The sequence below is a fragment of the Mixophyes fleayi genome, chromosome 6 (assembly GCF_038048845.1).
Source record: "Mixophyes fleayi isolate aMixFle1 chromosome 6, aMixFle1.hap1, whole genome shotgun sequence".
In the NCBI taxonomy this organism is placed as follows: domain Eukaryota; kingdom Metazoa; phylum Chordata; class Amphibia; order Anura; family Limnodynastidae; genus Mixophyes; species Mixophyes fleayi.
Genome location: NC_134407.1, coordinates 144,782,261 through 144,796,857, shown reverse-complemented (window position 1 = coordinate 144,796,857; position 14,597 = coordinate 144,782,261). Strand labels below are relative to the sequence as shown.

General features: G+C 40.6%; 1 long non-coding RNA gene across 1 annotated transcript; it reads right to left on the bottom strand.

The window, feature by feature from the left end:
* Positions 1–837: 837 nt before the first annotated feature.
* Positions 838–11,098, bottom strand: LOC142160419 (uncharacterized). The gene is made up of 4 exons (XR_012693211.1): positions 10,993–11,098; positions 10,798–10,907; positions 2,751–2,799; positions 838–977 (listed from the first exon to the last, which is right to left on the bottom strand). It is a non-coding gene; the product is annotated as an uncharacterized LOC142160419 (long non-coding RNA).
* Positions 11,099–14,597: the final 3,499 nt, after the last annotated feature.

Below are 14,597 nucleotides of genomic sequence, written 5' to 3'. Positions count from 1 at the left end.
AAACACTCTTGGATGACAGGTATGCGAAAAATACCACAGAGCCCCTCCCAATTTTTTTTTTTAGTTCCTAAGGATATTTGAACAACTTTAGGGTATCTTGCGGTTGTTAAATTAAAAAATGAAAGTATTTTTTTTGAATTGGCTATGGTTTTTGAGATAATGGATATCCTCAATTAATAGGGAATTTAGCCATAACACATGCATATGGGAATCTACCAGAACATTATACAAGGTGAGACACGCAAACATTCTAGGTGTTCACTTCACGATCATTCTAGAATATCCCCTGTCAGTATATAAGTAATTGGTCAGTGATTGGGCAGCAAAGTGAGCATACAAAGTACCCTTGTTTCATAAGCTTGTGGGATAGTATGGCGAAGCAAGATTATTAAAGTGACATGGCTTTCAAGAGAAAACATGACTGTAGGTGCAGCAAACATCATTAACGAGCCATTGGTTGACAGGGAAAAAATCATTCTCCCACCACTCCATATCAAGCTGGGACTAATGAAACAATTTGTTAAGGCCTTGAACAAAGAGGACAATTGCTTAAAATACATTTGTAGATCTTTCCCTGGACTTAGTATGGAAAAATTAAAAGCTGGAATCATTAATGGCCCCAAATTCGAAAACTTATCAAGGATTCTAATTTCACAAAACGCATGAATGGTGTTGAAGCTTCTGCCTGGTGAAGTTATGTCTCAGTTGTCAAGAACTTTGTAACCACAAAGCAGACAATTGTGAAAAACTGGTGCAAAACATGTTCTCAAGCTTTAAAAATTTGGTTACCAATATAAGCATAAAGATACATTTTCTCCATAGCCACTTACCCAGATTTCCGCATGCACTTGGTGATTTTAGTGAGGAACAAGGGAAAACGTTTTATCAACATACAATGGTAATGGAGGAAAGGTATCAAGGCAGATGGGATAGACACATAATGGCTGATTATTGCTGGAGCCTCCAACGTGATTGTCCTGATAAGCCACATAAAACAAATTCATACAAATAGCGTTTTACTGTACATTAATTGTAATTATTCAGATCAGCTTACTATGTTTATCTGTTATCATATCGAATAAAATGCCATTTTGTATTTCATGTGTTTACTTTTGTATGATTTGAGACAATATCAGTGCGATTTGGAAGTAGGCTCTGCTTGTCCATTACATTTTTTGCGTTTTTATGTTTTTCAATGAGGTACCAATTATGTAAAAAAGTAAAGGCAAGCTAGCAAAACCAATGTCATATTCAAAATCAGCACTAGTTACCCCAAAATCACTCTATTATGATTGGCAAAAAAATGAGAGTTGACCAGTGTAATAAGTGAATGGACCCATACATACATTACTTCTGACAAGCATTCACTTTGCGTTAATTTTAAAATTGCCTGCAGTGTTTATGAGTGCTCAGCTGACTATAAAGAAGCTTTCTGGGAGTGCTCATTAAGTGTATATTACAGTATGCTGCAGGGAGGCTTTAAGAACATAAATGAAACATGATTTGATGGTTCTGTTAAAAGTGAGGACAAAGTACAAGGTTTCATCTACTCTTTTAACAGGCATTGATTTTCAAAATTTGGGGTGTACAGGGCCTAATAGTGATTGATCAATACTCAGAATCCCTTGTTCTATCTCATTCTACAGATGCTCACCTGGATTGATGTCTGGTGACTGGGAAGTCCACTGAATCAAGCTGAATTTACTGCCATGTTTCCTGAACCACCCCAGGAATTTCTTGGCCTTGTGGAATGGATTTTGCTGAAAAATCTCATTCACAAACGGATACAGTGCTGCCAGGAGTTATACACCTGACCAGCAAACATGTTCAGATATACTATGACATTCAGTCTATACCTATCATGGGACCCAATGTATGCCCCAGAAATACACCCCGATGGTAAAACCATTTTTTGAGCTTAATATATATCAAAGACTGCATAATACACTTTGAATACATGGACTATTTATTTGTAGCTAAATATGCCCAGTAATGCCGTTTGGACATAAACATGGGCACACAATGGTGGATGAGCAGCCCACACGAGTGCTATTCATAGTGAAGCCCCTGTTGTTCTTTCAGTACCAGAACTGAAAGCCCAAACAGGGCTTCACAGTGCATGCACTAACCACCAGGCTTGCTCAAAGGAACACAGGTCTCAGGTGTTACACTCCTGGACAGGGCCAGTGATGTCTGAGCAGTTTAAATCACTGTATTTTCAGCTTTTTTACCTGTATCAGATCCCATTAGGAAATTGTTCTTAACATAAGAGTTTCTGTCTTTAATGGAGTTAGAAGATAATACATTTTAACAGAGCTGCAGTAGGATTTCAGATTAGCAATGTATCTTATTTTTTATCTGAAAATTCAAATTTGGGGTTTAGTTGTGTTCTAAAATGACACCATATGATTACATTGTTGGTATCTGTCAGGATGAAACCATAAAGTCATACGTTTTTCACCAAATCCTGGTCATCCCATTGGCCTGTAATGGCAAGAAGTGGGATTTATCATACCAGACAATGTTTTGCCAGCCCTGCAGTGTCTATTGTTTGCCTCAATGTATCTCCACCTTCTTGTTTATCACCAACAGGAGTGAATCTCGGAGGGTCACTGCCTTCTATAACCCACCTATGTCCCTTCCAGACCAATGTATTTTTTATCTTTTTCTTCCTCACACTTTTCCTTTTGATTCAGGGTATGAGTTTTTAGGGTTCTCTAATCTAACAGAAGATAAAAAAAACTTCATACTATTTGTTCCAGAAGTGATAACGTTTTTAGCTATGTGACCAGCTCCTTTCTCTTTTCTTATACTTGTAAAAAAATAAGGGGAAAAATAATGGAATAAGTACTATACCATGAATTGTTCAGACTTGCACAATAAAAACCAAAATTAAGTTCTGTTCAGATCAATGCTGCCCTCTAGTGTTCTGAATAAGCCACATGAACTATGACTATCAATGAAGCAAGTGATCGCAGGTAGAAATTGATATTGTAATTTACAAAAAAAACAGCACAATTAATTCTGCAATCAGCAAGTGCATAAACTGGTGCTCACGTTTTTCCACTTTTTGATGTATTATCCGTACAGATGCTTTTAACAACATTTTGCCAGCTGGCTATCCGCAATAAGAATGCAAATGTCAGCAATAGTAAAAACATAACCTCAAGGTAGTCATTTACTTTTTGAACATAATTGCATATTGGACCTTAACTACATAGTGTCATCTTGTTTTCTAAAATACGGCTTGCCAGGGCCCCACTTATGTCTCAAATATGTCACGAGAATAAAGGGACATTTGGGCCCAATTTCAAAATGTCACAACTGTACAATTTGATGTTTTATTTACATTAGCTTATGACTGTGGACATATAAAGAAGCTGCCTAGAGTAAATGCACCTAAAAAAAAAGTCCATCTGAAAAAATAAAGGCTGGAGCCTTCTTGCTAGTATGTCAGAAGAGATCACACAACCAAAAAGACTCAGGGGAGACCAGTAACGGTTCACTAATGGACTCATATAGAGTTAATCTAGCTAGAACATGCAATTTGATTTGTATGCTATGCGATCCAGTCACACAGCAATGCTGGTCTGGGGTCAGAGGGTTGTTGTCTTGTGTGAATTGTGTAAAAGGTGGTAATAGGGTGACCTTGTGAGGTTAAGAGGGTGGTTGAGGAATACTATAAGGATTTCTGAAGAGGTGGTGTGGCTGGATTCTATGGGGAGACGTATGTGGGGTTAGACGTGTGTGATTTCTACACGAAGTGGGATTTTCTCACAAAGTGGACGAAAATGCACAGTTAGACAACACAGTTGGCCAAACATTGGACTACATTTGACTTGATTTTACTCCCAGCAATAAGCTGCATCTGCCACAGCCTATTTCTGCACTACTTGTCTATTTATATGGAAGACTGCTAAGAGGTAATTCTTAAAATACCCTTGCTTTTTGCTTTTACCCCTTTTATCACAATGTTTCACAAATTGCTTTTCTGAGTCTCATTTCATGGCATGATCTTTAGGACTCTGTCATCTTTCACCCCTCCACCAACACACAAATTTGTTCATATTGCACCTGCATTACTCTACTCACCTCTATTTAACACCCATGAACTGTTATCCTATTTATTATCTCTAACAAGTACAGCCTCCACCTGTCGCCAGAAAATAAAAGGCCACACATCTTACAATCCCCTTGCCTATCTTTCGCTCACTCTGCTTCTATTAGCTGGTGATATATCACCTAATCCAGGTCCCCCACACTCCTCACACACACATACATCAGAACACTACCGTGCTATAGCAAACCTCAAACACATCACCTGTCTCCCCTCTCTTCCCAAGTCCTTTAAATGTGCCCTTTGGAATGCACGCTCTGTTTGTAACAAACTTACCTCCGTTCATGATCTCTTCCTCTCAAAAAACCTCAACCTTCTGGCAATAACAGAAACATGGCTCATGCAATCAGACACTGCCTCACCTGCAGCACTTTCACATGGTGGCCTCCATCTCACCCACACCTCCAGACCTGAAGGCAGACAAGGAGGTGGGGTTGGACTACTTCTCTCCCCACAGTGCACATACACAGTTCTACCAAGTGTCCCATCACTCACGTTCACATCTTTTGAAGTACATGCTATTCGCATTTTTAATCCATTCTCCCTACGTGTTGCGGTGATCTATCGTCCCCCTGGAGCACACCAACAATTTATTGAGGATTTCTCTGCATGGCTCCCTCACTTCTTATCTTCAGATATCCCCACCATCATCATGGGTGACTTCAACATCCCCATTGATAACCCACCTTCCAAAGCTGCTTCCAAACTACTCTCTCTAACATCCTCACTTGACCTCTCCCAGTGGATTGAATCATCTACTCATAAGGATGGCCACTGCCTTGATCTTGTTTTCTCTAGACTATGCTCAGTTTCTAATTTTATTAATACACCCTTCCCCCTCTCGGATCATCACCTTATCAGCTAAGCTCTCATCCCCACTGCTCTAACCTCTCTACTGTCTAACTCAACCAAGCCTCCTCATACTCGTAGAAATCTTAATTCTATTAATCTTCAACAATTTTCCACCTCTCTCCAACACCTTCTCTCCCCTATCTCTACATTCTCATCCCCTGAGATGGCAGTACCTCATTTTCACCTAACCTTAGCAACGGCCCTTGATCAAGTGGCTCCAGCGACACTTCATACTACACGTCGACTTCGATGTCAACCGTGGCACACCAAAGCAACACGAAATCTTCAAAAACTGTCCCGTAAAGCAGAACGTCACTGGCGTAAATCTCGAAGCTCTAATGACTTCTTCACATATACTTCTGTCTACCACTCCTATCGAAATGCTCTGGACACTGCAAAACAAACATACTTTCAATCTCTTATCTATGCTCAGGCTTCTAACCCCAAACGCCTTTTCAATACATTTAATCATCTTCTCAATCCTCCCACCCCGAACCCTCCATCTACTATCAGTGCTCAGGATCTTGCTTCCTACTTCAAGGACAAGATTGACAAGATCAGACTAGAAATGGTATCCTCTTCCTCAACAAGCCATCAGCTCATTTCCTTCCCACTACCCTCTGACACCCTTTCTTCATTTGACCCCACAAATGAAGAGGAAATTTCTACCCTCTTCTTATCTTCCTACTCTACCTCCTGTCCTCTTGATCCTATTCCCTCGCAAATTGGTAGATCCCTGTCTTCTGTGCTCATTTCACCTCTAACTCAAATCTGTAATCTCTCACTCTCTACTGGCATCTTTCCATCACTATACAAGCATGCAGTGATTACTCCTATTCTAAAAAAACAAAACTCCGACCCAAACTCTCTCTCAAATTACCGTCCCATCTCTCAGCTCCCTTGCCCCTCCAAGCTTCTAGAGAGACTTGCCTACACTCGCCTCACACGTTTTCTTTCCGCAAACAACCTGTTGGATCCTCTTCAGTCTGGCTTTCGTTCTCAACACTCCACAGAGACTGCGCTGACCAAGGTTGTTAATGATCTGATCACTGCTAAGACTGAACGCCATTACTCTCTCCTAATTCTCCTTGATCTCTCGGCTGCATTTGACACCGTTGACCACTCTCTTCTCATACAAATGCTGCAATCCCTAGGTCTTCAAGACACAGTTCTATCCTGGTTCTCATCTTACCTCTCTAATCGCTCTTTCACTGTTAATTTCTCTGGAGCCACCTCTGCTCCGCTTCCCCTATCAGTTGGAGTACCACAAGGCTCGGTGCTAGGTCCTCTGCTGTTCTCTATCTATACCGCTTCTCTTGGAAATCTAATAAGTTCCTTTGGCTTTCAGTATCATCTCTATGCGGATGATACCCAAATCTATCTATCCTCTCCTGATATCTCGACATCTGTGTTGTCCCGTGTAACTGACTGTCTTTCTGCCATTTCATCTTGGATGTCCTCTCATCAACTCAAACTTAATCTTTCTAAAACAGAGTTAATAATATTCCCACCCGCCAACAAGAGCATACCTGACATTTCTATCTCTGTTGATAACATGACCATAAATCCCACCCCACAAGCTCGCTGCCTAGGTGTAATCCTTGATTCACGCCTATCCTTTGTTCCCCACATTGACTCTATATCTAAATCATGTTACATACATCTAAAGAACATTTCCAGAATCCGCACATATCTCACACAAGACACTGCTAAAACCTTAATTCATGCACTAATCATCTCCCGCATTGACTATTGCAATTCCCTCCTTACTGGTCTTCCCAAAAACAGACTCAAACCCCTAAAATCTATTTTGCATGCTTCGGCAAGACTGATTTTCCTTGCAAATAGCTATTCCTCTGTTGAATCACTCTGTATGTCTCTACACTGGCTGCCTGTCTTCTACCGAATCCAATATAAAATACTTTTACTAACCTACAAGGCCATCAACAAAGCTGCACCAACATACATCTCCTCTCTTGTCTCAAAATATCTCCCAACTCGGCAACTCCGTTCTGCAAAAGATCTGCGTCTCTCATCCACCCTCATTACATCCTCCCATTCCCGGTTACAGGACTTTTTTCGGGCTGCACCCACTCTATGGAACTCTCTCCCTCACACAATAAGACTCTCCTCTGTTCTACAAACTTTCAAGCGTTCTCTGAAAACCTACCTATTCAGACAAGCTTATATTCCTCAACCACCATCTTAACCTCACTACCTTTAGCCTGTTACACAATTTCACACAAGACAACTACCCCCGGACCAACATTGTTGTGTGACAGGATCATTTAGCTTATGAGTCACCTTACCTTTGCAGTCTGGCTGGACCAAGATGCAAAATGTATACTTAACCTCATGTGTCAATCTCCCATTGTCCCATAGATTGTAAGCTTGCGAGCAGGGCCTTCTCACCTCTTTGTCTGTTTTACCCAGTTTGTTTATTAGCTTATTACGTTTGTCCCCAATTGTAAAGCGCTACGGAATATGTTGGCACTATATAAATAAATGATGATGATGATGATGATGATGGATCACGTACAAATTACTTATTGTAGATATTTATTTTAATTAGGGGTGCAGTGCACCTCTGTATATCATTGCAAATGTACTTATCTTTTTATATAGGTATGTGTTTTGTATGGAAATGTATAGACTTCTGAGACAGTTTGTCATGTTTGGGTTTTGCAACTGTCTGCAGACAGGTAATCTCATGTTAATTAGATCTTTTCATCGATGAGTGACCAAAACGTGTGTTGAGCTTCTAAGATAGGAGGAGGTAATTATACTTGCCGGCAGACTCCCTATGCAAGTGATCGCAGATGAATGTGAATTTTGCAAGTTAAATTGCGTTCAAAGCAAGATTAGAGAAATGTTATATCCTGATAGTAAACATTCAATAGAATACCTCAGACGGAGTGGTGCTGCTAGCAGCAATGTAAAAAGGTGTTAAATCCCTCCAAGCTGATTTATGGGCCGGCTGCATGAACCACCTGGATTGATAAGCGAGGCAGAAGGCTGGATTACATCCTGCCAGGGAAACTGTGTAAAGCTGTCTAAAAACTGCAGTTTGACCATGTAATGTATCATTATTCCATCTGTACCGTCTGAGATCCCTAGTATCACAAACTAGTGTGTAACTGTCCTTATTAGAATATTTGAGCCAATAAAACATTACTGCTTCAATATCCTGCTTTGACGTCTACTTACCTGCTGTAATTTCTGTGACCTGCAGATTAGACCAAACCTAATTCGTTATCCGGCTGTTATGAAGTTGGAACCATGGACCCAGTAAAAACGCTCTGCCTGCTACCTGCAGCTCTGGCCAGTGTGATAGGTCAGGGGCAACCATCCACAACAACCCTAATCTGAAGGCAAGAGGTCAGGTGTGCCAGCCAGGTGACCAGCAAGGGGGTACACACAGGGTGGCATACGAGGTTCATCCTGTCACAGGTGGGTTTTCAAAAGAACGCTTGAAGGTATGTAGACCTGAGAAAGATCTTATTGTGCAAGGAACAGAATTCCACAGAGTGGGTGCAGTGCAAAAAAAATCCTGGAAACGGGAAAGTGAGGATGTAATGAGAGTGGATGAGAGACGCAGATCTTGTGCAAAACGGAGTTGTTGAGTTGGGAGATATTTTGAGACAAGTGAGGAGATGCATGCTGGTGCAATTTTGTTGACAGCCTTGTAAGTTAGTAGAAAATTTTTATATTGGGAGTATGTAAAAGTCAGGCAGCGAATGTAGAGACTGACAGAGTGTCTTGAGTCTGATTTTGGGAAGACCAGTAAGGAACACGACACATCATCATCATCATTTATTTATATAGCGCCACTAATTCCGTAGCGCTGTACAGAAAACTCACTCACACCAGTCCCTGCCCATTGGGGCTTACAGTCTAAATTCCCTAACATACACACACAGACAGACTAGGGTCAATTTAATAGCAGCCAATTAAACTAGCAGTATGTTTTTGGAGTGTGGGAGGAAACCGGAGCACCCCAGAAGAAGCCCACGCAAATACAGGGAGAACATACAATCTCCTCACAGGTCATGGTTGGGAATTGAACTCATGACCCTAGTGCTGTAAGGCAGAAATGCTAACCACTTAGCCACCGTGCTACCCCAAGGTAAGTAACTTCTGTTTGTGGGCGCGAATATGATTAACTCTGTTTTTGAAAGATTGAGTCTGAGTTGGCAAGAAACAGTCAGAAACATGAGATGGCGAGAGATCAAAAGAGGATAGATAAATTTGTCTATCATCCGCATAGAGAATATAGTGAAATACAAAGGAGCTTATTAGTTTTCCAAGAGAAGTAGTATAGATAGAGAACAGCAGAGGACCTAGTACTGAGCCTGGTGGAATTCATACTGATAAAGGAAGCGTAACAGAGGTAGATCCTGAGAAATTGACACTGAAAGAGCAATTAGATAGGTAGGATGAGAACCAGGATAGGACAGTGTCTTGAAGACCAAGGGATTGTAGCGTTTGTATGAGAAGAGAGTGGTCAACAGTGTCAAATGCAGCAGAGAGATTCAGGAGAATTATAAGAGAATAATGGCCTTTAGCCATTGCCGCTTTAAAAACGCCATTTTCATTCAGACCATTACAAGTGATGTCACTTCTGACTGTAGATATTCGGGAACGTCACTTTTATGTGGAGGTTATTAAAACTGCCGGATGTACTAAAAGCCTATTATATGGTAAGTGGATATATCCACCTTGTCGCTTTTATCCTCGTCCGTATTATTTAGCTGATTTAAAGTGTGTCTGGCATATCAGTGCTGTTAAAGTGACTACCACCGATACCAGGATTAGCTGAGAAGCATATAGCGCTGGATACCAGGATTTGCTGAATAGGAACGTATACAGTATACTAGGAATAGCTGAGAAACATATAGCTCTGGATATCAGGATCGCTGACTAGAAATGGATACAGAATACCCCAGGAGGCCTGATTCATTAAAGAAAGTTAAGCAACAATTGAGTAAGTTTTCTTACTCAAGTTTTTTGGACAAAACCATGTTGCAATGCAAGGGGTGCAAGTGAGTTTACTATTTTGCACATAAGGAAAATACTGGCTGTTTTTTCATGTAGCACACAAATACTTGATAGCTTATTTGTACACTGAAGATTTAAAGATTATCTAGGACATGTCCTACCCCAAATATAAATCTGCCATCACATTTTAAATTTACCTCCCCATCCAATGCAACATGGCTTTGTCTTACTTGCTTACTTTTGCTTAACTTTCCTTAATGAATCAGGCCCAGGGAGATACAGCAGCCAAACTGATCCAGCAGCTAGCAGGTTAATGGAATATAAAGATCTGGCCCCATAATGCCAGAACAGGTGCTTCATATATCCTCTGTAAGGATAAGGGGGAGTGAAAGATAACTGACCAATGGAGGAGAAGAGAAGATTATAAGACGGTAGTGCACATGCACACTCACTTAATCCAAAATGGCGGACACCATTGGAAGGCCATCACAGTCGCGGAACAGCATGACAGAGGAGACCAGCCCTGCGCACCGGATCCCGTAATGATAACAGTTTCAGTAAGCAAGAAGATCAACGTTGACTGTATTTTCTCATAACTTTTCAATAGTAAATTTCCTTAATCAATGACATGTCTAACCAATTTAAACAATGGTGTGTTCATAATATAATTTGTGCTGTAATTAGTGAATAACGTACTATTTTTTGTCTTGCATGAATACAGGGAAAATAAATGAAGTAGATCACAGCAAGGCCAGATTTTGGGACATACCATGTAGACTTAGGTTTAATGCTGTACAACAGACTGCTACTGATATTAAATATTAAAAGACAATGCCTCTTCTACATGATCTGTTTCCTAATGCACTTCCATGACAGTGTGTGCAATTTTATGTAGATAGCATCACGTGGCTTCCACATGAAAAAAAAGGTTTATGGCTGCCTACAATTATAGGAAAATAAAAATCAGCAGAAACTACTTACAAACAGTGTAAGAAACACATAAAACAGACTTTCTCTGGACCTACCTTCTTTGGAGGATCAGTGTTTTTGAAAGTGTTGATCCATGGGCATTGCAAAAATTAATATAAGGTAATGTTGTTTTCACTCACCCTTGTCCAAATGAACACTTTAACATAATAAGGCCACCTATAAGGCAAAAACATACATATAATTAAGTTTTCTGTAAACAGCATTTGCTTTATTAAAAGATCATCAAATGCAAATATAAAAATATTCACATATAAGCATTAACAAGCTCACTGGTGAGGCTACCCCCCTCCATGTTGAGCTTATTTGGACACTTTTTGGGCTGGGCACATTCGAACATCAATATTAGACATTTTTCTGTAGAATGCCCACACAAATCTGACTTTATATTTTCCAGAAATACCATTGGTTTATTTAAATTTGATATGTCAAAAAAATCTACACAAAATGGCCAAAAAACTGTTTTTCCTCTTCAATCCTCCAAGGCAGCCATTACAATGGGTAAGTTCCCTTCTAGTTTAGGTAGAGACATGATAAACGAAACACCCCCAAATTGCATAAAATGGCGCTCCTCCTCTTCTTCTGCATATTTTCCTCTCTCTAGTTAATTCAATTTGTGCGCCCCAGTGTTCCGACTTAGGGGTTCTGCACATGCGTGTGTACTGCGTCAGAGGTCATAGGTTGCCAAGCTGGAGAACCAGCCAAGAATAGAACTGCTCTTAGTGTTCCCTGTTCCTGGAAGAAAGAGGGCTGTTGACCTCATTGTGTGACTGTGCAGCAGCTAGATATATTCAGCAGGATGGAGCCTGAGTCTAACCCCAAACAAATGAAAAGCACCTGCTCTAGGTAAACCCCTAAGTTAGGGGTGCTATATTATTCCTGTATTACTCTTGTAGCTAATGGTTAGTAGAATACTGTACCTTCAGTACTCTTATAGAGCCCATGGAAGGGAAGATGTAGAGTGAAGTGCAACATAGAGTTTGTTGAGTCTGAGATAAACCTTTAACAACTGAATCTGAAGTGGTCAAAGACATGAGAAGATATAGACCAGGAAGACAATACACTAGACAGAATATTTCTACTGTATCCAAAGAGTCCACTCAAGCATTCAGACTTAAGGAGAGGAGAACAAAAAGGAGGACTTCAAAATGACAATTGCCAGGATCAGTCCCCATTACCACTGGTAGGGGAAAGAATCACATAATATGCAGATATATGGACCCATTCTATCACAGATAAATGGGTTTTGGACATTGTAAGAGTCTATAACCACCATTGCTGTGTTCTCCAATACAACACATGAAAAAAGTGTATTCACTTGGGCTTTAAAATAAGTATTGCATTATCCACTATGGAATCAAATGTACAATTCTAACACTCCAGAAAGGTTTATAAAGATCACGTCCTTGGCATATCAAATACGGACTTATCACCAAACAACAATAAGAAAGGGACTTTAGTTATTAGGAATGTTTTCCTCCACCATAGGAGTCATCCCATGGGCAAACTGGAACATGCGGAATCGCTAACTGGAACTACTGACCCAGAGGGAATGAACAGATTTCTTTGAATCATTCCATCAGACTGTCAAGAACCACTAAGCAGTCTCTTAGCAGGTGGCAAGGCCCAAAACTAAAGGCTACTACTATTTCTGGGGTTCGCTAACTACTATAGAAGTTTTATACCAGCATTTTCTTCTATAGTAACACCAATCACAGCACACACAAAGAATTCACAGATCCATCCACCTGGTTCCCTCAAGCCTTGCAAGCTTTTGAATCCCTAAATAAAGCTTTACTTACACTCCAATTTTGAGACACCCTGATCCGCAACTTTGTTGAGGTAGAATCCCCTGCTGTGGAAGGTGAAGCAATTCTCTAGCAAGCAGATCCAGAAACTCTGAAATTCCATCGCTGTGCATTCTTCTCTATGAAAAAAACCCAAAACATCTGGCAAAAGAGAGCTTTTGGCAGTAAAATTGGCTCTGGGAGAATGTCGGCACTGGTTGTAGGGTACAAATCACACAGTCATCATTTTCACTGATTATAAAAACCTAGAATACATCAGTTCTGTAATAAGATTCACAGCCAGACAAGCTCAATGGGCCCCAGATTTAACTTTGTGATTACATACCAGCTAAGGTCCAGAAATATCAAAGCTGACACACTATCTAGGAACGTTCTGCCTTCTCATGAGTGTCCCTGATAACAATCCTATTCTTAAACCCACAGTAAACCTGGCTACCCTGACTCCTGGGGGTAAATGTATCATACCCCGGTTTTGTCAACTCCCGCGAGTTCGGCGTCTTCGCAGCTTGAATTTAAAGCGGCTCTGCCTTGTAAAGGAAAGTTTCCCTTTACAAGGCAGCGCCGCTTTAAATTTAAGCTGTCAACTCGCCGAACTCGCAGGAGTTCACAAAACCGGGGTATGATAAATTTAACCCCTGGTGTGTTTGAGACTTTGGGATAGAAACAAGGCATGGTTCCACCCGAAACTTCCGAGATCCTCGTTTGTCCGTGATTGTTTCCGACAACAAGTCCTGTCAGAGTTCCATGGTCATAAACTGAAAATAAATGTGAACACTTTGGTATTAGGAAGATGGCATATACCCTTTCCAGACTAGTATGGTGGCCAACCTGGTGACAATACATATGTGACTAGGTATGCTCCTGCAACAAGGTTCTGTATGACATTACCTGCAGCTTAATGAATCCATTACCATGGGTGTACTATCAGGTTTTCATCTGCTTTGCATTGTTTTACTTAGATCTGCTATGCTGTTCAGGTGTGTATTTCAATGCTGTTTGGAAGGTTGCACTTTGTAAGCTCTCATTTGTCCGGCGCTTATTTTCATGGACGGTGTTACTCGTTAGCTTCCTGGTTCCTGTATCTGTGTCCTGTGTGAATCTGACCTTGCATCAAACAGTTGCTGGCTCTACATTCAGCAGTCTACTGGTTCCTGATAACTGGCTTTGCGACTAAATAGTCTGCTAGTTCCTGATATCTGGCTTTGCAGATGCATACTATTCATAGAGCTCTACACAGTATCCTCAGGCATGGACTGCAGTGATTATCATTGCTCACTCTGTGGGGCATTGGCAGTGAAGACTATGTTATATACTTGCATTGCCACAAAAACTATTATATTCCTGCATTGCCACAAAGGCTGTGATATATTTCTGCATTACCTCAGAACCTGTATTTTCAACTGTCTTCTTTTAATTACTGCAATATCCAATATGCTTTTGTTCGGACCATCATTATATGCGGTGAACTGCAATAAACTCCATGTTGTTTTTAGTACATCACTTCGTATTTCTGGGAATTAATAACATAGCAACAGAACATTGCAAAGCAGCAGGATGGACATCTATCTTCACTAGCCATTATTATTTGGACCTCTTTTCTTCTATTGACTCTCATTTGGGAAACATTCTCCACTCAGACACTGAATAAATTCTTGATTATGCAGCATATGTGACTAATCTGTTCTGTTGTAGCCCTCTCTACTATACTGCTTAGGTGCATCCCATTGTAAGAGCTAGCACGGACTGCAAAGATAAAATTATTACTGTTAATTATTTTTCCTCTATATACGCCATGGCAGGCCAGCATCCCACCCACGCTTAATGGGCCTGATTCA